We start from the raw sequence: 27,084 nt of genomic DNA, 5'->3' as shown, positions 1-27,084 counted from the left end.
AGTCCTATTTTCCTTAGAGTACAAACATCCTTCAGCAGGCATTGCTCATTACTGAGTCACTTTGCACACAATATATTCAGGTCTCAACAGCTCAGATCAAGATCAAAATGGAACAGGATTTGTCTGAACCAGGATGTTTTGAATATTGAAAGTGTCATAGCCTATATTTCTGTCTGGTGCCAAAAACCAGTGATTACTTTAAAATATGATATCTTGTGAACAGTCAGGAATTCATCCAATGATATTCATCATCAGGAATTCTACCTTGGGGCTGGACTTCATTACAATAAACAAAATCATTCCCAAATCCCTATCAAGTTCATCCAGCCTTCCCTGCTTAAAGCCCTTTCCCAAAAACCTCAGAGTCCCTTCCTATGGTCTTGTATCCCTACTTCTCCAGTCATCTCCCTCCCTGAGTAACAACTTCTTTATGTGATCCTGCTGCTCTTCATATGACAATCATCTCCTCCTTATCCAGCTGGTTCTACTAATTAAACCATGCACCCTATGTCAGGTGTGACCGGCAAGACTCATTGGACAGCACTAGTTGGCTCCAAGCCTGTAGCCTTGAAAGGGGTAGGCCACCGCCTTTACATACAGATCAGGTAAAATCTCATGCATGTATCTGAAAGAGCTCTTTTCCCCAAAGAATACTCTTTGACACAGAGAAAGGTGTTTGAGGGTGGGAGCTAAGAAATAAGAGGCTCTACTCTCACCCTGTTTTACTGAGTGCATTTACTATTTCTGTACAATTCACAACTTTGATTACTAATCAGGGCTTCAAATCCTTACTCTAGGAGGCAGGCAGCTATCATTGCTCCTTTTTTACAAATAACTAAGCAACTAAGTTACAAGTGACTAAAAGGTTGGACAAGGTCATTTCAAGCACTTCTGAGAATAGGATACAGGAATCTAATATGATAGACTCAACTCTCACCCACACTGCTTTTCAAGCTAGTGTCGGTTCAAGAAAACCTGTGTGCTTGGTTATAATCTCTTTAACTACTGCTGTCCCCACAAGACCAGCTCCCAGAGCCAGGAACAAGCCCCTAAGAATCTGGATACTCAACATCCCACTACTGTCTCACAAATAGTTTTGTAATCCCATGAGAAAGCATGTGGTATGTGACCTTTAGTGGCTTGTCCACTTAGATTCAAAGGCCAGAAAGGAGACACCTGGAGCATATCTTTTAGAAGAACATCCACCATTAATTTCAAAATTGCCAGTAACAGAGAATGCACCACAACACTTAATAAATTGTTCTACTGGTTAATTTCCCTCATTGTTAAAAATGTATGTCTTATTTCCAGTCTGAATTTGTCTAGCTTCAACTTCCAGGCACTAGATCATGTTACACCTTTCTCTGCTAGATTCAAGAGTCCATTTTCAAATATTGGTTCTCCATGTAGTTACTTGTAAACTGTAATCAAGTTGCCTCTTAATCTTCTCTTAAAATAAATAGTGTGACAAAGTTCCTCCTCTATCCTGGTGGGTCCTGCACTTACTGGTAGATTTGCTCACCTCAGTGATCTTCCCCACAGTCTGGGTCAACTCCTCCTGTGTCTGATCAGGAGTTGGGAGGTTTGGGGGGAACCCAGGCCCACCCTCTACTCCGGGTTCCAGCCCAGGGCCCTGTGGATTGCAGGTGTCTGTAGTGCCTCCTGTAACAGCTGCATGACAGCTACAACTCCCTGAGCTACTTCCCCATGGCCTCCTCCAAACACCTTCTTTCTCCTCACCACAGGACCTTCCTCCTGCTATCTGATAATGCTTGATTGTCTGATAATTCCTAAGTCCTCTAGTAGCACACCTTCTCACTCTCAGCTCCTTTTTTTTTTTTTTTTTTTTTAAACACACACACGTTCTCCCTGTCTCCTCCTCCTTGGAGTGAGCTCCTTTTTAAACCCAAGTGCCCTGATTAGCCTGTCTTGATTGGCCACAGGTGTTGTAATCAGCCTGTCTGCCTTAATTGGTTCTAGCAGGGTCGATTACTCTAGTGCAGCGGCTGCTCTGGTCACTCAGGAAACAGAAAACTACTCATCCAGTGACCAGTATATTTGCCCTCTACCAGACTCCTGTATCCCACTGGTCTGGGTCTGTCACAACAGATTGAGCAATTTCAGTCTATCACTATAAGGCATGCTTTCTAATCCTTTAATTATTCTCATGGTCTTCTCTGAACTCTCTCTAATTTATGATTATCCTTCTTGAAATGTAGACACCACAACTGGACACACTATTCCAGCAGCAGTTGCACCAGTGCCAAACAGAGGTAAAATAATCTCTCTGTTCCTACACAAAGATTAACAGCCTACTTTCCCTGCAAGTTGTTTATTCAGCGCAAGTAGACACGATCAGTGCTGTACCTCTGAAGTTCCTGGGTTCAAACTGTGCTGACTACCCAAGTAGGGGAAAAAACTGTGTGGTCATGTAAATGAGTGGCACTAAGGTTTCAGTCGGGCTCTACAAGAATCTAGTGTCTGATAATAGAGCTCAATGTAGGATTGGGGTCTTAGATTATTAAAACTGAAAGAATTTTAAAATCCCATGTTCTTATGCCTATTTATGATTCTTGTTTTCTTTTTTCATTTCTCAGAGCTTGGGCAATGAAAATCTTAGAAGGCAGCTTCACTTTCGTTTGTAGTTAGATTTACTTTCAGTTTCCCAATTCTGCACCATCTAGATTGCAACTAAATTTGGGGCAAATATGACTTGACAATTATCCTTTTAACTTTTCTCAGCAGCTCTAGCTCCTTGGATGTAGAATAAAAGGAAGTGCATATGATGTGAGCAGCAAATAACACCAAAAATAATCTCAATATTTTCTGCCATGATGCTGAAAATATTTTGTCAAACCATTTTCAAATCAGTTCAGCAGGACCCACTGCTGACAGCTGTTGTCAGAAACTTGTCCTTTTGCTTGTGTAGATGAAACCTTAGTTTTATTTTGTGTATCACAACAGACAATCCCTCTCCTGCCTTGATGTTAATACCCTTTAGCTATTTGTGTACTTTTATCATATCTTCCATTCATTTAATCATCTCTTGGGGAAGTTATACTACTGAAATCAATTGGAGTTTAGCACCTACATATCTTTGAGTATCTTGGCCATGGTGGCTAAAGCTGAATGTAATATTCTTGGTGCAGTTGCATCATGATTTTATTGCTCAGTGACTTGATAAGTTTTGATACCCAGGTCAAAAATCAGTGGCTTTGTTGGAAGCCATATCACTCCATGGCTACTGAGTTCAGGAGGCACTGGGTGAAGGTGGTGCTTGAAAGATTACAGATTACAGACCATTGGTACTGGTCTACCGTAATAATTCTTTATCACGACAAATCATGAAACATTGGGACTTAAAACATGGGTGTCACCTTTTATATTTTTTTTTTTTTTAGTATTTTTATTATTGAATGTTAACTACTGTTTATGCAAAACTTCTCATGAATCACAAACTTCAGGAAATGTTGATATTTAGAATTTGATTGTTATTTCCTTTCCCAATAAAGTTTGAAAGGATGTTCAAGTCTCCCACTGCTGCTGATGCCATAAGCATTTCTTGTTCCATACCGAAGTGCAACAATTAACCCATGACGTTAGGGACACTGTCAACTTAAACCTGGTTCTAGTCTTAAATGTTGCTAAAACAAGATCTATACATAACCTAAAACCAATAGAAATGTGTCCATGAAACTTTGGAACCAAGTCCAACATCAGTGGAAACAAGTGTCACGAGTTCTTCCCGCAACAGTGCTGAAAATGTTTTCATCACATCCATACTAGTGAATAAACTGCTTTCAGCACTAGTTCAGTGGGAGCCATTGCTGAAAATGAGTCACTTAAGAACAGGAGTCAGCAATCTCTGGCAAGCGGTTCGCATGAGTAAGCAGCCTGGCGGGCCGGGTCAGTTTGTTCATCTGCTGCGTCGGCAGGTTCAGCCAATCGAGGCTCCCACTGGCTGTGATTCGCCGTCCCAGGCCAGTGGGGGTGGCGGGAAGCCGCAGCCAGCGCATCCCTTGGTCCACGGCACTTCCTGCTGCCCCCATTGGCCATGGGACGGTGAACTGCGGCCGGTGGGAGCTACGATCGGCCAAACCTGCCAACGCAGCAGATAAACTGCCCGCTAGGGTGCTTACCCTGGTGAGCCACGTGCCAGAGGTTGCCGATACCTGGTTTAGAAGCAATAGGACGAAATCAAGAAATGAAAAATTTTAACTGAGTATAAAAAAACATTTTGACAGTACAGGGCTGAGCCTCCCAAAGGAAGTGTTGGAAATGCCATCATCTGGGACATTTAAAACCAGATTTGACAAAAGATTTTAAAATGTAAGGGAAACTCTCTCACAAACAAGGAGATAAAGTGCAAGTGCATGATATAATATACCTATTCCATTTGTATAGCTTTCATTTGATTGAGAAACTCTAGTAGTCTTGGCATGAGTTTTGTCATGGATTAGAAGTGATTATGAGACCAAAAACAAAGAGTAGGAATAAACAGTAAATTTTCTTTATGGCAAAAGGTTAACAATTGGGTGTCCTCAGGTTCCATTCGAGGAGCACATTTATTTAATATTATAGAGTGATGGTAGCCATTCCATATCTAAAGTTGAAGCTAGCTCATTAAAAGTCAAACTTTCAATATTCCTCTTACTTCCCTTAAATAAGAAATTGGTATTCCTGCTATGTTAACTACTGCACCTCATGCTAGTGTAGTTTTTTTCTTTCCTGGGAACTTTGGTAAAGATCAGACAAAGAGAGCTTTAAAGTTATGGTATTTTGAAAATGTAGCTGTAATGTTTTTATTTTTTAATTCCTCAGCTCTCCTAAATGGCTTGAAATAGAAACACCCAAATTGATTTGTTTGCCTTCCTGAGGAGAAATGCCTTTGAATATTTTGGAGCAGGTTATTGTGAAATGGGAGTAGATAAGATCTAAAAAGTTTGTAGATGTATAAGGAGCAATGTAGATAAAAATATTTTAACTAAGTTACAAATACAAAAAACTACATTGAAAAAATTAAGTTTGCAAAGTCAAGCATTCAGGAATTAGGAAATGCCAGAATTAAGGTTGTCTGTGCAGGAAAATTAAAAAGAGATGCTGAGTTGAAAGAAGATCAAAGCATTGCCATTCACATACAAGGACGAGATTATGTGACAGTTGAAGTCTGGCACCATAAAACATGTTACAGAGACTACACAAGATTTTTGACAAAGTCAACAGATAAGGATAAGCCTATTTGCACCGAGCAGATGTACAGGAAACCCTACAAGATTTTCTGAGCCACTATCATCCAACAGAGGCTCGTCGTAGGCCAGGACATTTTGCGGATAACAAGACTGATCCAGATTTTAATTGAGCTTGTAAAAAAAAAAAATCATAAGGATCTTGACAATCATGCTGCCTGGTATGGCTCATGACTGTGAGTGCCTACCTCAGAGCAGACTGCCAAAAACAGGACAGACACCTCAAACTAGTAGTATGTTCTATCACAGCTGCTGGCTTCTAATTTTCCCCAGGGGCGCTCAACCCCCATGCAGCACCAGGCCCCACCCCTTCCTCAACCCCCCACTCCACCTCTTTCTGCCCCTGATCCACCCCCGTCCCCACCCCCACCCCACTCCACCCCTTCCCCCAACGCCCCCTCCCCTGAGCAGACCCTGTCCCCATTCCACCCTCTCCCTCCCAGCATCTCCTGCACTGTTAAAGTTGGAGCCTCTTGAGAGTGGGGGAGGAGTTGATCAGTAGGGGCTGCAAGTGGGTGGGAGGGGGGGCAGGAGGGGAGCTTGTCTGTTGGTGAGTGCTAAGCATCTGTTATTTTTTTCTCCCATGGGTGCTCCAGGAGGAGCACCCATGGAATTGGCTCCTGTGTTTTATAATTAGATTTCACTAACCCAGTAATAAATGTGAACTCCTGGATCACTGTAACCAGTCTTATCACAAAAAAAACACAATGAGGAGTCCTTATGGCACCTTAGAAACTAACAAATTTATTTGGGCATAAGCTTTCATGGGCTAAAACCCACTTCATCAGATGCATAGAGCGGAAAATACAGTAGAGAGGTATAAATACACAGCATATGAAAAAATGGGAGTTGCCTTACCATGTGATGAAGTGGGTTTTAACCCACAAAATCTTATGCCCAAATAAATGTTAGTCTCTAAGGTACCAGAAGGGCTTCTCGTTGTTTTTGCTGATACAGACTAACACAGCTACTACTCTGAAACCAGTCTTACCATGGAGTCACAAACAGTTCCAGCAAGGCTTAGGCTTTCCAGTCTATCTTGCCATTCAGCTAACTTGGACTTAGGCTTTGTACTCACTGCCAAGCCACTTAGTGCACAGAAACTGTGCAGTTGCAACACTGTAAAAAAATCACCCTGATGAGAGGTGTAGAGCTTTCTGCACTGGGGGGATACAGTGCCACGGTGCCAGTGCAGATACTGTGGTCTATTACAGCATTGCGATTGGCCTCCAGAAGGTGTGCCACAATGCCTGTTCTTGACGCTCTGGTCATTGGTTTGAACTTTACTGCCTTGCCCTCAGGTGACCAACTGTAAGCCTCAGCCCTTAAATTCCTTTGGAATTTTGAAAGTCCCCTTCCTGTTTGCTTGGTGCCACGTGCAGTGGTTCCAGAGCATCTTTCCAGGTGCCCACACCTGCTCCACACATCAGGTGATCCCCCACTTGGAGCAATGATGAGCTGCTGGACCTCATCAGCATTTGGGGAGAGGAGGCTGTCCAGTCCCAGCTGCACTCCAACCATAGGAATTATGATACTTGTGGACAGATTTCATGATGCATGATAGAAAGGGGCCATGACTGTCACACATTGCATGCGCAGTGCAGGGTCAAAGTGAAGAAGCTGTGAAACGCCTACCATAAGGCGCGAGAGGCAAACCGCAGCTCCAGTGCTGCGCGCATAAGGTGCTGGTTCTACGAAGAGCTGGATGAGAAACTTGGCAGTGACCCCACCTCCACTGTGAAGGCCACTGTGGATACCTTGGTGGCTCACATGCCAGTCAAGAGTGGACCAAGCCAGAAGGAAGAAATCTTGGAGAGGATATGGAGGGGGAGGGGGATCCAGAGGCAGAGGATGACTCAGAGGTTAAAGATGCATGCAGCCAAGAACTCTTCTCTACCCTGGAGGAGGCTAGCCAGTCACAGCTGTTGAAGTGCAAACAGGAGAGGAGGCCCCTCATAAGTGACTTTAATTTTGGGAATTGCTTAGGCGAGTTGTTGGGAGCAGGAGGGTTGCAGAAAGCAGGCTTGTATTTGTATGATGCACATACCATCACATGCCTAGTCTGAGCAACAGAACAGGGTGTAGATAGGCAGATTCCTGTGAAGTGAGGGAGTCACAGATCTCCAAAAACTCTCATGGAGATACTGGGCAATCCACTGCTGCAGGTTCTTTGGCAGAGCTGCTCTGTTTCTTGCTTAATTAAGGGTAACTTTCCTGTGCCACTCTGCCATCATGGGAGGTCAGGGGGAACAGACCATTACTGGGACACAGGCGAGCCGCATAGGGGCCAGAGCAGAAGCTGCAGTCTTGGAGAAGACCCTCCCTTGATTCCCTGCTCACCCACAGCGACAATATGTCCTCCATAATGAACACAGCCTGTGGAAAATGTGGGGACAGTAATGGTTATATGGCCACCTACTCCAGTGCTGGCTCTCCCCAAGAGCCACATGCCCAGTGTACAGTACGGTCCTGGAAAACTGATTTCCCCTGCCCCTGTGATTACTCACCATTTTGAGGAGCTTGTGGTTCATGTGTGCTTGCCTGGGGTCAGCCATTTAGTGATAGGTATGTGAATAGTGGCTGTGTTTTAGACCACTGATTCAGTGGGCTCTGTGTTGCAAACAATACTGCTTCTGTAAAATGTTGCATTTTGGCTTCACAGAGATGACCTTGGGAGCCCAGCTTCCCTCTTTGTTATCGCTGGCTGAACGGCTGCGCAGAATTGAAAAGCAGCCACAAAGAACAAAAGAGGACTTTCTGCATGATGTCATGATGCTGTCTGCGGCAAAAAAACAAGAAGTGAAGGAGTGGCGGGACAGCGAGAAGAGAGACCCAAAGGAGAACATGGTGCACCAGAATGAAACCACGGAGCAGCTCTTAAACTTTATGGAGCACCAGTCAGACACATTCCAGGTGCTACTAGCACAGCAAACTGAGCAGCTCCATGCCAACCCTCCCCTGCAACTGTTGTCACAAAACTCTTTCCCATGCACCCTCCAGACACTGCCAGCACACTCTTATCAACCTCCTGGCTCCAGTCTGTACCCGCAGCATTCCACTCCTCCCCCATCACAGTCCAGCAATGCTGACTCACAGTACCACTGCACTCAAAACCCTCTCCCTCTGTGGTTTAGCCCGGCTGAAGTACAGTACCCACTGCAACGTACTCCAAAGGAGAAGGTTGGATATGATACCTGGACATGCACAAATCTTTAACCATCCCAGGACCCCACCTCCTCCTGGGAACTTCTCTTCCCCCTCAGTGCTGATGTGTTTTGTTATTTGTCTCTCTCCTCCAGTTGTTTTTTAATAAGATATTTGTTTTGGTTTGAAAGCAATCTTTATTCCATTAATTGAAAGCAAATAGAGCCCTGCAGAGCAACAGGCAATTTTCTTAAACCTTCATAGTGCATCATCTGCACCAATCACAATCACCTCCTAGCATTACAAGCACTGCACTCCCAAGCATAGAAACAATTTTTTTCCCAGCAAGTTAAAGAAGTATGGGCTGGATGAATGGACTATAAAAGGTGGATAGAAAGCTGGCTAGATCGTCTGGCTCAACAGGTAGTGATCCATGGCTAGCTGGCAACCGGTATCAAGCGGAGTGCCCCAAGGGTTGGTTCTGTGGCTGGTTTTGTTCAATATCTTCATTAATGATCTGAAGGATGGTGTGGACTGCACTCTCAGCAAGTTTGCAGATGACACTAAACTGGGAGGAGTGGTAGATACGCTGGAGGGTCGGGATAGGATACAGAGGTACCTAGACAGATTAGAGAATTGGGCCAAAAGAAATCTGATGAGGTTCAACAAGGACAAATGCAGAGCCCTGCACTTAGGACGGAAGAATCCCATTCACTGTTACAGACTAGGGACCGAACGGCTAGGCAACAGTTCTGCAGAAAAGGACCTAGGGGTTACAATCCCTCCCCTCCCCCCCCCCCCGATTCTTCTCTTCTGCAGACTAAACAATCCCAGTTCCCTCAACCTCTCCTCGTAGGTCATGTACTCCAACCCCCTAATCATTTTGTTGCTCTCTGCGGGACTCTTTCCAATTTTTCCACATCCTTTTTGTAGTGTGGGGCCCAAAACTGGACACAGTACTCCAGATGAGGCCTCACCAATGTCAAATAGAGGGGAATGATCATGTCCCTCAAACTGCTGGCAATGCCCTTACTTATACAGTCCAAATTCCGTTAGCCTTCTTGGCAACAAGGGCACACTGTCAGCTCATATCCAGCTTCTCGTCCACTGTAACCCCTAGCTGCTTTCAACTACCTGAAAGGGGATTCCAAGGAGGATGGATCTAGATTGTTCTCAGTGGTAGCAGATGACAGAACAAGAAGTAATGGTTTCAAGTTGCAGTGGAGAGGGTTTAAGTTGGATATTAGGAAAAACTTTCACTGGGAAGGTGGTGAAGCACTGGAAGGGGTTACCCACGGAGGTGGTGGAATCTCCTTCCTTAGAGGTTTTTAAGGTCAGGCTTGACAAAGCCCTGGCTGAGATGATTTAGTTGGGAATTGGTCCTGCTTTGAGCAGGGGGCTGGACTTGATGACCTCCTGAGGTCCCTTCCAACCCTGATATTCTATGAGTCTATGAAATATTAGTCGTCTTCAGCTTCAGAGGCAACCCTGACTCTTATGGCCCCGTGCTGCACCCATCTAATAGCCCTGATCTCTGGCTATTCAAATTCGGCATCCAGGCGCTGAGCCTCAGCTGTCCAGCGCTGAGTGAACTTTTCACTCTTCCCTTCACAAATATTATTGAGCATACAGCACATGGCTATAAGCATAGGAATATTGTCATCGACCAGGTCCAGCTTCCCATATAGGCAGCACCAGTGGGCCTTTAAACGGCCAAAAGCACACTCCAGTCATTCTGCACTTGCTCAGCCTGTTGTTGAACTGCTCCTTGCTGCTGTCAAGGTGCCCCATACATGGCTTCATGAGCCATGGCATTAAGGGGTAGGTAGGGTTTCCCAGGATCACAAGGAGCATTTCAACTTCCTCTGTGGTGATTTCTGATCTGGGAAGAAAGTCCCTCCTTGCAGCTTCCTGAACAGGCCAGTGTTCTGAAAGATGTGTGCATCAGGCACTTTTCCAGACCAGCCTGCATTAATGTCTGTGAAAAGCCCACGGTGATCCACAAGTGCCTGGAGAACCATTAAGAAATGTACTTCTGATTAATGTACTCAGTGGCTAGGTGGTCTGGTGCCAGAATTGGAATATGCATGCCATTTATTGCCCCTCCACAGTTAGGGAAGCCCATTTGTGCAAAGCCATGCACAATGTCATGCACATTGCCCAGAGTCCTGGTCTTTCAGAGCAGGATGCGATTAATGGCCCTGCACACTTGTCAACATGAGTTCAACGGTTGACTTTACCACTCCAAACTGATTAGCAACCGATCAGTAGCAGTCTGAAGTAACCAGCTTCCACAATGCAATTGCCACGCGCTTCTCCAATGGCATGGCAGCTCTCATTTTTGTGTCCTAGTGCTGCAGAGCTGAGGCAAGCTCATCACACAGTCCCATAAATGTGGCTTTCCTCATCCAAAAGTTTTGCAGCCACAGCTCATCATCCCAGACATGCATCACTATGTGATCCCACCACTAAGTGCTTGTTTCCAGAGCCCAAAAGCCGCATTCCACTGTGGTCAGCATCTCCATGAATGCCACAAGCAATCTCGTGTCGTAGGTACAACACATGACGAGATCAATATCAAACTGCTGCTGCCTTTGTAGTTTAAGGAATAACTCCACTGTCACTCATGACATGTTAGTGAGAACGAGCAGCATATTGGTCAACAGTGTGGGATCCATTCCTGCAGAATGGAAGAGGCAGAGCAGAGTTCATAGTACACAAACCATTGAAAGATGGTGCCAAATGCGGACAGAAGCACAGGGATTGCTGGAAAGTGAAACAATGCATCACGGGTCTTTGGGACAGGACCCAGGATGCCCCGCTACCCACTCTGCCTTCCACAACTTTTAGTGGCAAAAGAGGAAGAGATGCTCTGTGGGATAGCTTCCCAGAGTGCACTGTTCTGAATACTGCTGCAAGTGCAGCAAATGTGAACACACTACTGCGCAGACAGCTGACAGTGGGAACACAACAGCGGTTTCCCTTCAGCGCTCTCTGAGCAGCGCTGTAGCTGTCATGTTGTAACTCTGCCAGTTTAGACATACCCTTAGTGATAAGTGGTCACTTACACCAAAAAAAAAAAAATCACAAAATAGTCAGATTGCTCCCAGTCCCAAGAGACCAGTCACTTACCCCAGATCAATTTGTATCTTAAATCTTACACCAAAGACCCTGTCTCTTGTTAGGATATAGATATTCAGGCCTGTCTGCAAAGGCCTATACTTTAAGATTTTAGGTGTATTCTTATTGCTAAGCTAGATATAGAGGTATAAAAGAAAATCAAAATCACTGCCAGTCTGTGTCAGGGCTTTCTCTTAGTGTGACAGTCTGAGGCCCTGTTCTTAGGCTAAGCAGCAGAGGCAGCCATAAAGCTGGGAAGTGTATGGTCACATCCTTACATTCCAAACTAGTCACATTGAAATAAGGTGCTATTGGGCTGTTAGGAATACAATCCTGTCCTGATATTCCTATCACCTCCAGAGAAAGGGAAGAGCCTAGAAGATGTAGAAAGAAACTTGGTTTGATAGCATCCTGTCTGGCAAGAACTCACTTATCAATAGCTGGGATGTGAAATCCTCATTTCTGTATTGTTCCATCACTCCACTTCCCTATTGTTTGTCTGTATAATCTCTGTCTGGTTCAGGGTTTTTTTTCAGTCTGCTGTATAATTAATTTTGTTGAGTGTAAACCAATTATGGTGGTGGGATATAACTGGTTAAATAATCATGTTACAATGTTAGGATTGGTTAGTTACATTTCAGTGAAATGATTGGTTAAGGTATAGCTAAGCAGAACTCAAGTTTTACTATACAGTCTGCAGTCAATCAGGAAGTAAGGGGGGGAATGGGAACAGGGACACAGGCAAGGCTCTGTGTAATCAGAGATAGGAAGGGGGAACCTGAGGAAGGAAACTGGAATCATGCTTGTTGGAAGTTCACCCCAATAAACACTGAATTGTTTGTACCTTTGGACTTCGGGTATTGTTGCGCTCTCTTCATGCAAGAAGGACCAAGGACGTGAGAGAGTGAAGGAATAAGCCCCCTAACACCTGTAATCAATTCTGTAATAAACTAAGTAAAGGTTTATTAATTAGGAGAAAAAAGAAAAAAAGAGTTAGTTACAGGTGTGACAAAGCTCCGACCTTGTCTTAGTGGGTCCCGCACTCCAAGTCTCAGAGGCTCACTGTTACCCTCCATGTAGCCCTTCTTTCTCTACAGGCAAGGGTCACAGCCTACTGAGCCATTTTCATCATGAGCCAGAAAGGGAGGTGGAAGAAAGCAACCCTCCCTCACGCAGTCTCTGTGATTAATCAGGATGAGGGGAGCCCAGGCCCACACTCTACTCCAGGCTCCAGCCCATGGACCCTAATAGTAGCAGCTCTTGGTATCTGACTTTTTGAAACAAGATGAGTACAATTTCCTGGGCCACTTCCCCACAGCAGCTCCACCCCCATTTCCTCATCATCTAATTCACCCCTACCTCAGGGCCTCCTTCCTTGTTGCCTGAGGGGGTTTGTACTGCCCAATTTCTCCAGAAGTGTGGCTTCTTCCTACTGCTCCTGACACATGCCTCTAACTGACTAACTGGAAGGCTTTTAACTGTTTCCAGCCAGCCCTTGATTGACTTCAGGTGTCTCAATCAACCTATCTGTCTCCACTGCTTTCTAGAAGGATCTTAATTGGCCCCAAGTGTCTTGATTAACCTGGAGCAACTGCCATTTGGTTACCATGGTAACAGAGATTTGTTTAGCCTGGGGCTACCATACCCATTTCTCACTACTTTTCTATAGCCATCTGTCCTTGCCCTGTCTCACAGGTTAAAGCAAGCAAGTATAAAAACACAAATGAGTTATTTATGATATGTGGAGATATACCTATCTTATGGAACTGGAAGGGACCCTGAAAGGTCATTGAGTCCAGCCTGCTGCCTTCACTAGGAAGACCAAGTACTGATTTTTGCCTCAGATCTCTAAATAGTCACCTCAGGGATTGAGTTTACAACTCTGGGGTTAGCAAGCTAATGCCCAAACCACTGAGCTATCCCTCCCCTGTCTATAAATTCTAAAGATGACAGAGATATAGCAATCTGTCAATTCAAAATGTCTTTCAGGGTGGACCCAGGGATAACCCCTGGGGATCTCTGCCTTAGTTTAGTCTCTAGCACCACAAGAGTTCAAACAGCTAAGGGATGACACATTTTCTTGTGGCCTCCTTTTTATCTTTTACATTTAGCCTTTCAGTTCAGGAGATGAGCTCCTTTGCACATAGCATTACCAAGGTGTGATAGCACCATTCCCTTATCCTTTGTATCTTGATGTTCCTTAATGGCCCATTTAATCTTGATAGCCCTTCTTAATGAGGGATGGGACAACTCCAGAGCCTGAGTTCACAAGTTCAAAGCAAACATTTTCAAAGTTATAAAGCAAAACTTACATATTTCCTTATAGCGTGGAGTACACACATTACAAGTGAGATTAATGCATGCAGCAGCTTACAAGCATTTCATAGAGTCTGAACAATATGTACATTCTTATAAGACTAATACCTATTATGAATAAAACTAAAATGCCGGTGAGCTGGTTTGGTTCCATGTATAAGTTTGTCAGTTATTAGCTAATACCTATGGCCTTGGACAGAGCTGGCACTTGGTTTACCATCATCACACACTCTGTATAGGCTGATATTTTCATAATCATTTGGGCACACTTATGGTAGAGACAAACGGAAATTTAAATATCACAGCATTTTTCCAATACTCATGCCTTACTGCTACAATCACGTTACTGTAGAGAAGCCTGTTTTTAGAAATCCTGAATATTTTTGTATTACAGAAAGCAACAAAGAGTCCTGTGGCAGCTTACAGACTAACAGGTGTATTGGAGCATAAGCCCACGAAAGCTCATGCTCCAATACATCCGTTAGTCTTTAAGGTGCCACAGGACTCTTTGTTGCTTTTTACACATCCAGAATAACACGGCTACCCCTCTGATACTTGTATTACAGAGGTGACAGACTGAAATATCATCTGAAACATGATTTCCCTCAGTTCACCTTTCATACACCACACTGCAAGAATGTTAGTGAGATGGTGTACACTGATACGCTGTCAACAATAGACTTCCTTTAATCAGAGGCATGAACAGATACAGAAACAACTCTGAGTGAAGAGGAGTGAATTCATTCTCAACCACAAGCTGATCTACCATCCCATAGATCAGTGGTCTCCAAAGTGGGGTGCGCGCACCCCAGCGGGTGAGCAAGACAATTCATTGTGGGGGAGAGAGGAGTGCCACCGGAGCAAAAGGGTGGTGCAGCAGGAGGAGCACCTCCAGAGAAAAAAAAAAGGGGGGCAGCCAGAGGAGGGAGCAAGTGAGTGGGGAAGCTGCCCCGCACCCTGGCCAGACAGGGCCACCCGGAACGCAGGGCCTTTAGGGGCTGCAGGCCCCTAAGCTAAGGGGGCCCCGGGGCCCTGGCCTGCAGCTCTAAAGCCCCTTTCGAAATGTGGCCCTGAGTCCTCCAGCCCGTGGAGGAGCAGGGGCAGCCGTGCAGCCAGTGGCCAGAAAGAAGCAACACTTCCCCCTTCAAAGCCGGCTGGAGAGAAGTGACGCTTTGAAGGGGAAAGTACCACTTCTCTCCAGCTGCTGGCTGCGCAGCTGCCCCTGCTGCTCCTGAGTCCTCCAGCCCGTGCTCGCAGGGCCACATTCCAAAAGGGGCTTTATAGCTGCAGGCCAGGGCCCTGGGGCTGCCTTAGCCTAGGGCCCTGCAGCCCCTAAAGTCTCTGCATTCTGGGTGGCCCTGCCTGCCAGGGGGCATCTCCCAGAATCATGGCCCTGGGGGTGGTGCTGCGCTGCTCAGAGCCACCTGCAACCCCCTGCACCAAACAGGAGCTGCTCCAGATAAGTGCTCTGCACCTCCTGCCTGCCCCAGCCATGAGACACCTCCCGCACCCCCACCCTGAGCACCCTCCCACACCCTAACTCCCTCCCAGACCTTGCGCCCCACCCTGAGCACCCTCCCACACCCTAGCTCTCGGTCAGACCCTGCACTCCCACCCTGAGTGCCCTCCCATGCCCTAACTCCCTCCCAGACGCCTCACCTCGCCCTGAGCGCCATCCCACACCTTAACCCTAATCCAGACCTTCGAATCACTGTATCACAAAGTGTTAAACCAAGATTTTCAGAAATAATGAAGCATATTCAATCATATTGCTCTCACTAAAAATATTATTATTAGTAATAATATTTTTTGCGAGAGCAAAAAGGGTTTTTGTACCGTTAATAAATAAAATAAAAATTATTTTTAAAATATTGTTTATTTCATCTTTATCTCATCCTTTTTTAATTTCTATTTTTTGAGTATGTTTTATAATGTACATAATATATTAATACAGTCATACATGTATATAATTTATACATAAATAAATACAGATATATTGCAGATGCGTGCTCAAAAAATTTTTACTGATAGGAGTGTGGGATCAAAAAAGTTTGGAGACCACTGCCAGAGATCACCAACAGTAAGTACACCAGCTTCTGATGTGCAGGCATGAAGGATTCTGTAGAATACCACACTGATCATCAAGAGCTCATTGGTTGACAGTCCCGGAATGAGTTGCTCCTGGCCACCATCAATTAATTTAACTGGTGATGCTGCAAAGTCTGTTGTTCCAGTTGAACTTTACAATTTGATGGCCTGAATTACTGGAGCATCAACATTGGCTAGCTATGTTGATCTTCCAGATGACTTGGACCTTAAATTCATATTACTTTGCCAAGACATTGTTTACTTTGCATCCAGGGGTCGAAAACAGATGCGTAAATCCCCTTTCCTTAGATTAATATCTAGTCATTTGACAGAATCATCTCAAGTGGTCTCCATACTAAACAAACTGGGACATTGTGCCTCTTGTAATATAGTAATTAGCCATGACACAAGCCTTGCTCAGTTACATCTTATTAAAGATTCTGATGAGGTTCCACTGGCCATTGCAAAGGAGCCTCCAACAGCTCTAGTATGGGGCAACACTGCTTTTGGAGAAGAAACTCTATAAAGGTAAGGCACTACCCACCATAAAAATGGAATAGTGCAGCAGAGACACATCACTGAATCAATCCCAACATCAGGCAGAATGCTACTGCCAAAAGCAGTGTGTTCTCTTAAAGCACTTCCTGGTTTTGCGATAGAGCAGTACTGACAGAACAAGAGGCAAGGTCCTACAGAATCTGAGTCATGATGCACATGTCCTATTAGAGGCTTACAAGTGCAGAACACAACTGGAATCAGCACTGAGAACCGAACTGGCATATATTTTTATCAAAGCTCTCTATGGTGACTCATGTACATTTCTGAGCTGGACGAGTTTTCATACTGCTCTTCAATGTGACTGTACTTTGGAGAAGTCAGCTCTCCATTATTTTCTAATCATTGGGGCACTACAAGAGAGATGTCTACTGCCAAAACTATTCTGAAACAAAGTATTGATGCAGATGATCAGCTTGAAATTAAGCATGTCATCTTGGTGGTCAGAAAATATGAAGTCTTTGTGCAGAGGAAGAGCAAAGAGAACACAACGTTTTCCTTCTGGAGCTCTTACATCGCCATGGTGCAAATCTTTCCTCTTTTTGTGAGAGCAACCCATGAGTCTACCTTGGTGAGGTCAGAACATGTAGGGATAAAGTGAGGAAGGCTAAAAGCCGCATTGAACTGGACCTTGCAAAGGGAATCAAAACCAATAATAAAAGGTTCTACAGCCACATAAATAAGAAGAAAACAAAGAAAGAAGAAATGGGGCCGCTATACACTGAGGATGGAATGGAGGTTAAGGACAACCTAGGCATGGCCCAATATCTAAATAAGTACTTTGCCTCAGTTTTTAATAAGACTAGTGAGGAATTTAGCGATGATGGAGGGATGATAAACGGGAATGTGGATATGGAGGTGGATATTACCGCAACTGAGGTAGAGGCCAAACTTGAACAGCTTAATGGGACAAAATCGGAGGGCCCGGACAATCTCCATCCGAGGATATTAAAGGAACTGGCATGTGAAATTGCGAGCCCGTTAGCGAGAATTTTTAAGCAATCGATAAACTCGGGGGTTGTGCCGTACGACTGGAGGATTGCTAACGTAGTTCCTATTTTTAAGAAAGGGAATAAAAGTGATCCGGGTAATTATAGGCCTGTTAGCTTGACGTCTGTAGTATGTAAGGTCTTGGAAAAAATTTTAAGGGAGGAAGTAGTTAAGGACATAGAGGTCAATGGTAATTGGGACGAATTGCAACATGGATTTACTAAAGGTAGATCGTGCCAAACCAATCTGATCTTCTTTGAGAAGGTGACGGATTACTTAGATAAAGGAAATGCGGTAGATATAATTTACCTAGATTTCAGTAAGGCGTTTGACACGGTTCCACATGGGGAACTGTTAGTTAAATTGGAAAAGATGGGGATGAATATGAAAGTTGTAAGGTGGATAAGGAACTGGTTAAAGGGGAGACTCCAGTCGGTCGTATTGAAGGGTGAACTGTCAGGCTGGAAGGAGGTCACTAGTAGAGTCCCTCAAGGATCGGTTTTGGGACCGATCTTATTTAACCTTTTTATTACTGACCTTGGCACAAAGAGCGGAAATGTGCTAATAAAGTTTGCGGATGACACAAAGCTGGGGGGTATTGCTAACACGGAGAAGGACAAGGATACTATTCAGGAAGATCTGAACCACCTTGTAAACTGGAGTAATAGAAATAGGATGAAATACAATAGTGAAAAGTGCAAGGTCATGCACTTAGGGATAAATAATAAGAATTTTAGATATATGTTGGGGACGCATCAGTTGGAAGCAACAGAGGAGGAGAAGGACCTTGGGGTATTGGTTGATAACAGGATGACTATGAGCCGCCAATGTGATACGGCTGTTAAAATAGCAAATGCGATTTTGGGATGCATCAGGCGAGGTATTTCCAGCAAGGATAAGGAGGTGTTAGTACTGTTATATAAGGTGCTGGTGAGACCCCATCTGGAATATTGTGTGCAGTTCTGGTATCCCATGTTCAAGAAGGATGAATTCAAACTGGAACAGGTTCAGAGACGGGCTACTAGGATGATCCGAGGAATGGAAAACCTGCCTTATGAAAGGAGACTCAAAGAGCTTCGCTTGTTTAGCCTGGCCAAAAGAAGGCTGCGGGGGGATATGCTTGCTCTATATAAATATATCAGGGGGGTTAATGTTAGGGAGGGAAAGGAATTATTTAAGTTTAGTACTAATGTAGGCATGAGGACGAATGGGTACAAACTGGATATAAGGAAGTTTAGACTTGAAATTAGACGAAGGTTTCTAACCATTAGGGGAGTGAAGTTCTGGAACAGCCTTCCGAGGAAAGTAGTGGGGGCAAAAGACTTTTCTGGCTTTAAGACTAAGCTTGATAAGTATATGGAGGGGATGTTATGATAGGATAGTTTAATTTGGGCAATTGATCTTGGATTATCAGCAGATAAGTCTGCTCAATGGTCTGCGGGGAGATGTTGGATGGGATGGGAACTGAGTTACTGCAGAGAATTCCTTCTTGGGTGCTGGCTGGTGAGTCTTGCCCACATGCTCAGGGTTTAGCTGATCACCATATTTGGGGTCGGGAAGGAATTTTCCTCCAGGGCAGATTGGCAAGGGCCCTGGAGGTTTTTCGCCTTCCCCTGCAGCGTGGGGCATGAGTCGCTTGCTGGTGGATTCTCTGCAGCTTGAGGTCTTCAAACCAATTTTGAGGATTTCAATAACTCAGTCCTGGGTTAGGGGTTGTTATAAAAGTGGATGGGTAGGGTTCTGTGGTCTGCCTTGTGCAGGAGGTCAGACTAGATGATCATATTGGTCCCTTCTGACCTATGAGTCTATGAGTCTATGAGTCTGACTAGGAATTGCAGCTTTCAGCTATCCACTTCATGATGCCCTGGTTCTTCTCTTACAGTGAGGTGAACTATGCCAAGTATTTTACTTCAGGCTGGCTGGAAGTGATGAAACTGCCCATTACTTCCCACACCCCAGAATGTTACACAGAACTCAGCGCTCAAGGACAGTGGGCAGTCCAATGTCGAAATGGATGTGGATTCTCTTCAACTGTATGTGACAAGGCAATTAAACAAACCTGCAATAAAAGATTCAAAAACAAAAGGTGGCTTGATTGGATTGACGCAAAATCATTCACCAGTTTATCACTGGATTTTGTCTCAACCTGAGAGAACTGTTCTAACAAGCCAGTATGAAGTATGGCAGGCATGACTCCAAGCCCTCGTCCAGACTAACCCGCGGCATCGGCGGGTTAAAATCGATTGCTCGGGGATCGATATATCGCGTCTAGTCTGGACGCGATGTATCGATCCCCAAGCGCGCTTACATCGATTCCGGAACTCCATCAACCCGAACGGAGTTCCGGAATCGACACAGAGAGCCGCGGACATCGATGCAGCGCCGTCCAGACGGGTGAGTACCTCGATTTTAGAAATTCGACTTCAGCTACGTTATTCCCGTAGCTGAAGTTGCGTATCTAAAATCGATTTTAATATCTAGTCTGGACGTGGCCCAAGAAAACACAAGAATCTTGATAGAACTAGAATTCAGAATGATAAGACAGCCATAATGATTATTTTAGGCACTACTGACTGCATGATCAATCCTTTTGACGTGTCTCAAGATGGACAAGTATGTTTAAATTCAGGTGTTGTTTCCACCAGTGAGATTACAAATGACTTGCTGGCTGCTCAAGAGAATTGTGAAATTTCACTATTAGAGTTTTTGAACCAGAAACTGCTTTCTCCTAGTCAGGACATTTTTTCTCCTATCAAAAGCCAGAAATTGAAAACATTCAGTGATCAAGTCAAACCCAAAAGAAAAGCAAAAGTAGCTGGCAAAGATGTGATTCTTTATAATGACAACAAACTCTTAGCAAGACTTCTTGTATTAGGTCGAAGTAGGTAAACTGATCTCAGGGAAAACTTGTCCTACCATTTGGGAGCCGTTTTCTACCTTCTTGCTAGCGCTGACAGTATTCTGATAAAAGCCGACAAATCAGGTCTGATCTATCTTCTTTGACCTAAAGGTGGAGAATGGCTTACTGACCATGTTCCAGAGAATGTGCAATAATCTTTGATGGAATGGCTGTCATCCAAGCACTACATGATATTTCTTCAACTTTTGTTGAGTTTGCAAATGTTATTTTAGTGTACATGATTAGGCGTGCAAGATAGTACAGATGTATTCGTTTGGATATTTGTGAGCATCAAAAAATGTGGAATAGTCATGCCGAGCAGCTGGTGGCTGCCAAACTGTACAAATGTATGGAAAGGACTAGAAAATCTGCAGTCAGTGGAACAAGTTCCTTTCTGATGGTAACAATCAGGAAGCACTTCAAAAATGTGTGTGCAGCCTGTGGAGGGATGCAGATTTGCAAGCTGTAGGCAAGGACATCACTCTCTACATAGCCCATGGAGAGGAGTCTTACTGTGTGGCTGTGCAGAAGGGTTCAGTGACAGTCACAGCTGTTGATTGATAGTTTTCTTCATGTGAAACATGCTGCCAAGGGTTAACACAAGGTGATCATTAGGAGCCCTGCTGCAGATGTTGCACTCATAGGCATCAGTCTTAAGTCACAACTGCTAGTCAACTTGCATTTCTTCACTTGTGTTGGGACTCAAAGCCACTTTATTGATTGGAGAAAGTAACTTCAACTGTAGGCCCAAAGGTCTGTACCTCCCTTATTAGCTCCATACATTCACAAGATGTGATTCTACAAGAGTCTGCTATAGGAAGGGAAAGAAAAAGGCATTTGCTATGGCCTCTGAGAGCGAATAGTTCCTTGATGCTTTCACAGACTTTGGGAAAGACTTCATACTTCAAGACTCAACATTCCTTGTGCTTGAGAAATTTGTGAGTCATCTATATGGCCAAACTTCATCACAGGATGTCAGTGATGCCCAATAGAAGGTGTTCTGCCTAGCATAATCTTCACTGCCTGAACAGATCATTACACCAACATGTGATGGTCTGCACCAACACAGCAAGTGGGCAAATTACCAGGCTCCTATAATGATGCACTTTCTTGTTGACAGGATGAATGCTTCTTTCCCTGTTGGCCAGGGATGGCATAGAACAAGGAGCTTGCCGTCACCTGGATGCAAGAAGTCCAGCACAAGATAGTATGTTGCAGGCAGTGCATTGCAAGCATGTGAAATGTCAAACAGTGAGGTGTCCCTGTCTTACTGCTGGGCTTTTCTGCACAGGCTTGTGTAAATGTCAGAAGTGTGAGAACACTGGCAAAAAAAGCTGCTGAACCTGCCATTTACAATGATGATACATCCGATGAGAAAGCTGCTGTGATTGTCAGAATGGGAAATAAAAATGTATTTTACCTTGAGAATAAGCACTACAGGGCTAACAGCAATCCCTGTAAGTCAAAACCAACACTGGATTTGAATAAGAAAATAAAATTCATACCAAACCAAATAAGCTGTCACTTATAAATATTTGAGAAAAATGTCATATACTAGGGGATTCCTGTCAAAAGGTTTGCGATTGTGTGTGTGTGTGTTGGTGCTGAGGAATATATGCTTGTTGTCAAGGAAAATAATATTATTTTATGTATTTTCATAGAAAAATGCATCAGATGTATTTCATTTATTATTTCATGTAGCTAGGCTGGTGTACAAACCCTTCTCTTGAGGGTAAATGGTAACATAGTCCAGCCTACAGTGAAAGGTGAGTGTTGCTAAGAAAAACAAATTATGTGGCTGGTGTAATACCTTGACTTGTACTTACTACCAAAAAGTAGACACAGCAATTTATTGCACATTATCTGTTAGACTGATGATTGTAGAAAACATTGGTATATCAAACACCCCAGTAGTGGAAGAATTTTTAGTTCTTTAGCACATTTTATTGTCCATAAATACTACAAAATAAACAAATTTTCATCCATATTGGCTATTTGTGATATTTTTTTTTTGTGTATGACTTCTGAGCTCCTCAATCCATTCAGTCTTGCCTTTACATTTCAATCATTTTCAGCCAATATCGGCCTTTAGAGGGCACATGTTAATGTAGTTATGGACAAGAACCCTTCATCAGTATAATGTCAAGTTGGTAACTTTTGATGTGCCATGACAGAAAACTGCAAGGTTTCCTGTGGAGAATTTTTAGCACAAGGTCTCTCAGATTGTTGGAGATCTAAATCTTCAGCGTGTCAGTAGCTCCCCTTATTTCTGGAACAAACTCGTGGGCCTCTCCATACTGCCTACTTTGGTGTATGCATTACGATATAGTCAGTCTTTACTTGTATGATCATGTACTGTTTTTTCCACAGGACCCCTGAACAGACTGAATGGTGCTCAGTTAATGAGAAGTTATTCAATATTTTGTTTTCTCCTCATTGTTCAATGCGTGGCCTTATTTACTACAGGCTATAGAACCTCTGCTCTGAAGACAGAATTGTTATTTCGTACTGGGTTTTTCTATGGCACTGAGAGCTCCACAAGCATCGGTTAATTTATTTCCACAACATCTCTGTGAAATAAGGGGGTATTATTATCTTCATTTTTCAGATGGGGGAACTGAAGCATAGATAAATTAAGGTCAAAAGTGTCCACTAGTTTTGGGAGCCCAAGCTGAGCCAACTAGGACCTGTTTTTTCAAAGTACATAGCAGTATAAAATACTGTATAAGCCCACATTCCTACGGACTCACAGAAATGCAGAGCTAAATGGGCTCATGAGAAATCATCTAGTGCAGGATTTCTCAACCTATGGGTCGGGACCCACAATTAGGTTGCCAGAATGTTTCAAAGAGTTGCATGGCAGCTCCTGTCCTATGGGGCTGGCTGGGCTTGCCTCCTTGCTCTAGGCACTGCAACGTCTGGGGTCAAAGTGCCACTCAGGTTTGGCCCAGCCATCATAATGATGGGAGTCTGGGTAGGCCAAATCTGAGTGAGCCAGGTCAAAACTCTGCTCACACAAATTTGGTCCAGTCAGCAGACAAACCTGAGTGGTGCTGCAACCCCAGATGTTGTAACACCCAGAGCAGAGAGCCAAGCCCGGCCAGCCCCAAAGCACAGGGGCTGCAGGAGCCACTACTGTGGGGTGCATGCCTGGCAGGACATCCCACCCCCACCCAGAGGACAGGATCTGACTGAAACCAACCCAGAGGGCCTCTACCCCCAGACTATTTACTAGGTCACAACAGGCCATAAACATTTACTAATGGGTGCTAAGCCCAAAAAGTTTGAGAACCACTGCTCTAGTCTGTCTCCCTGTGCTGGGGCAGGACCTAGATTATTCCTGTCAGATACCTGTCTCATCTGATTTTTAATATCTCCATTGACAGTGATTCCACAATCTCCCTTTGTAACCTGTTCCAGTATTTAAAGAAAGTTTTTTCTAATATCTAACCTAAATCTCCATTTCTGCAGAGTAAGTTGATTATTTCTTGTCTTGCCTTCAGTGGACATGAAGAACAGTTGAGCACAGTTCTCTTTATAACAACCCTTAAGACTGTTATCAGGTGGGGGGAAGCTGTTTTTTTTTAACCTTTCCTTACAGGTCATTGTGATGGGTGCATACCTCTGAGGGGCTAGTTAGGGTACCTGGCTGCATCTGGAGGGAGAGACACGCTTCACTGAACAAGAGGCTCACCTGAGCCAGAGTAGGCTGGATTATAAATTTGCAGTAGAAAGAGGCAGTAGGGAGAGAGTCTGCAGTTACTCTGTGGGAGCAGAGAGGATGGAGAATAAGCCCCAGAGAAAGTGTGAGAAAAGGAAGCCTGCGAGGATTAGTTAGGAAGTAGCTCAGGGAAACAGCAGTAAGGGATAGGACTGTGCAGACCTTGGTTCATAGAATCATAGAATATCAGGATTGGAAGGGACCTCAGGAGGTCATCTAGTCCAACCCTCTGCTCAAAGCAGGACCAATCCCCAACTAAACCCTTGTTATAGGGTTCCTGGGCTGGAACCTGGTGTAGCTGGCTGGCCTGCGTTCTCATACTAGCCATGAGGTAGTGACACAGGGAGTGCTGGAGATGCTAACCAGACTGGAGAGAATATATTGCCCTGGAAGGGAAGGGATCATACAGACCCTGAGTCCTGGAGAACAAGGGGCCATGGTGTGAGGAAGGGGCTGTCAGATTTGAGTGGGGCTAATCCCCAGACATGGCCACAAGGAAGGATGCCTAGTGGTCAGTGAACCGCTTGACCATTGTGTTTTCTAATTCTTTATCATTTTTGATGTTCTCCTCTGGAGTCTCTCTGATTTGTCTCCAGCTTTCTTAAAACGTGGTGCCCAAGACTGGGAACAATACTACAGGTGAGACCTCACCAGTGCTGAGTAGAGTAGAAAGTTACCTCCTGTGCCTTTTACACAACACACCTGTTAATATAGCCAGAATATTTTCCTCTTTTGCATCTGTAGCACATTGTTGACTCATAATCAGTTTGTGATCCACTATATCCCTTCACTTGCAGTTGTGTGTACTCAGTACTTCTGTAATTCAGACTGCAATGGTCTCAGATCAGGCACCCAGAAAAAGAGGAACACATATTTAGTGACCACCTGTGAAAATTTTGATTTTAAGTGACCTGTCCAGTATCACATAGGAACTCTATGGCAGAGGTGGGGATAGAATCCATTTCACCAAGGTAGCATTGAGCTGCCTTAACCATGAGACCACAGTTTCTCTCCCTGCAATCCCATTTCAGCCACTATGCACCTGCCAGCTTCTACAATGAATGAGGCAGGGGTCATACAGACAAATGCCTTCTTTACTATACACCCTGATTCATCCCCAGACCTGGTGCATCTTACACACTACATGAGGCAGAGGTCTTGTGGTGTGGTATGTGATTTTGTAATTAAAGATTGCATCATAGTGCATATGCACAGGAAACCTTTATGTTGGCATTTCCTAACTTTTTGAGTGCTTGTCTTTGCAACCTAATGTAACTTTTAATGTAACTTTTTCGAGTGTAATTTCCTAGGTTTTTAAAAAAGCAAACTGAAAAAAAACCAAAATTCATCATGTGGCATCACATTAGTGGGATTGTGAGCTTCAGAGCACATACCTTTGCCACATGAGCTAGTGGAGTAAGTGCTAGCAGTAGTAGTAGTAGTAGGTGATGTGGTCTTGATGTGGCCCACACTAGAGAGGAATGAAACACAACAGTTGCAAGTGGGTTTCACAAGCCATTGCTGACAGCAAAGGAATGGTGTAACTCAGGTATCTTGGGTTCCATTCCAAGCTTTGCAGGGGTGTGTGCTTTGCTGGGCACAGACTCATCTGCTCTTTTCCCTCTAAGCGTGATTCCTTCTGCCTTGTTCTCGCTAACCTGTCCCGATTCCTGCCTGGCCATCAAGAGCCTAGATTTGTTAAACTTCCTAACGTGTTGCAAGGCCCATCTTTCCCCACAGGTATTTTGGGAAGAGATGGGATCATTGGGGTTATGATGAATTTGTGCTGGGATGAATAGTATATGGTATAGTATACAATAGTATGTTATATTGGTGTGGGAATATACATTTTAAATGCTGTTAATATGCCTAGAGTCAGGGATGGGCTCTTATAATGATTCAATAATAGTTACTACTTGATGAGCCAACCCTTGTGTGTTTCTTAGATCTAAGTAAAGACTAGTCTGTACGCTTCTGTGGTTTAGAACTAGGTATTCTAAAGCCCTGTGCCCTTCTCCCCAAATTGAGGAGTTGCCATTATGTGTGGCACTTTGTATATATAATTCAAACAACAACAACAAAAACCCACAATCTTTTCTATGACCTGCCCTTCTACTTTGGGCCATCCCTTTTAAAAAGGAGTCCCCTCAGTAGCTGCAACCAGGAGAGGCCCTGATAGTGTGACTCTCAGAAGTGGACGGGTTATTGGGGTCTCATGGGTCATAGGGCATCTGCACAGCTGGTCCTGAATTCTGTGGGAGCACATGAGAACTGCTTAGAACTTAGGAGATCCACAAGGCTTGGGGCAGAATTGCGGTTTATTTCAGTGTAATGACTGGGGAGAACTCAGCAAGGCAATTTTGTGGTGTTTTCCTCTTTCCACCCACTTTAGCTCCCTCCTTTGGGACGTATAGAATTTTACTGGCTGTCAGAAAATGTGTCTGCCTTTAGCTGATTTTCTCATACTACTTTGATTATATCATCAGCAGCAGAGTTAAAGGAAAGCTTAATCATTTTCATAGCTAAGTGGGCAGGGGCATCTCCAGGCCCCAGCACGCCAAGCGCGTGCTTGGGGTGGCATGCCATGGGGGGGCGCTCTGCTGGTCGGCAGGAGGGTGGCAGGCGACTCTGGTGGACCTCCCGCAGGCGTGCCTGTGGAGGGTCCGCTGGGACCACGGGACCAGAGGATCCTCCGCAGGCACGCCTGCGGGAGGTCCACTGGAGCCGCCTGCCACCCTCCTGGCGACTGGCAGAGTGCCCCCTGTGGCATGCCGTCCTACTTGGGGTGGCAAAACGTCTAGAGCCACCCCTATAAGTGGGAAACATTTATGATACATTCATGAACTCAGATTTGAGTCTGTTTATAGGCTAAGGTTTTTACAGAAAAAAAAGGTGTTAATTTCAAATGTCTGAGGTCTGTGATGGACCTGCTAAGCAGGGAATTACAACTCTCATCAACCCCCCTTCCCACTGCACTTCCTTTCCACCTGGACAGATAGAGGTAG

This window comes from Gopherus evgoodei, chromosome 2 (genome assembly GCF_007399415.2).
Source record: "Gopherus evgoodei ecotype Sinaloan lineage chromosome 2, rGopEvg1_v1.p, whole genome shotgun sequence".
In the NCBI taxonomy this organism is placed as follows: Eukaryota; Metazoa; Chordata; order Testudines; family Testudinidae; genus Gopherus; species Gopherus evgoodei.
The sequence above is the reverse complement of the archived record's forward strand: the minus strand, read 5'-3'. Positions refer to the sequence as shown.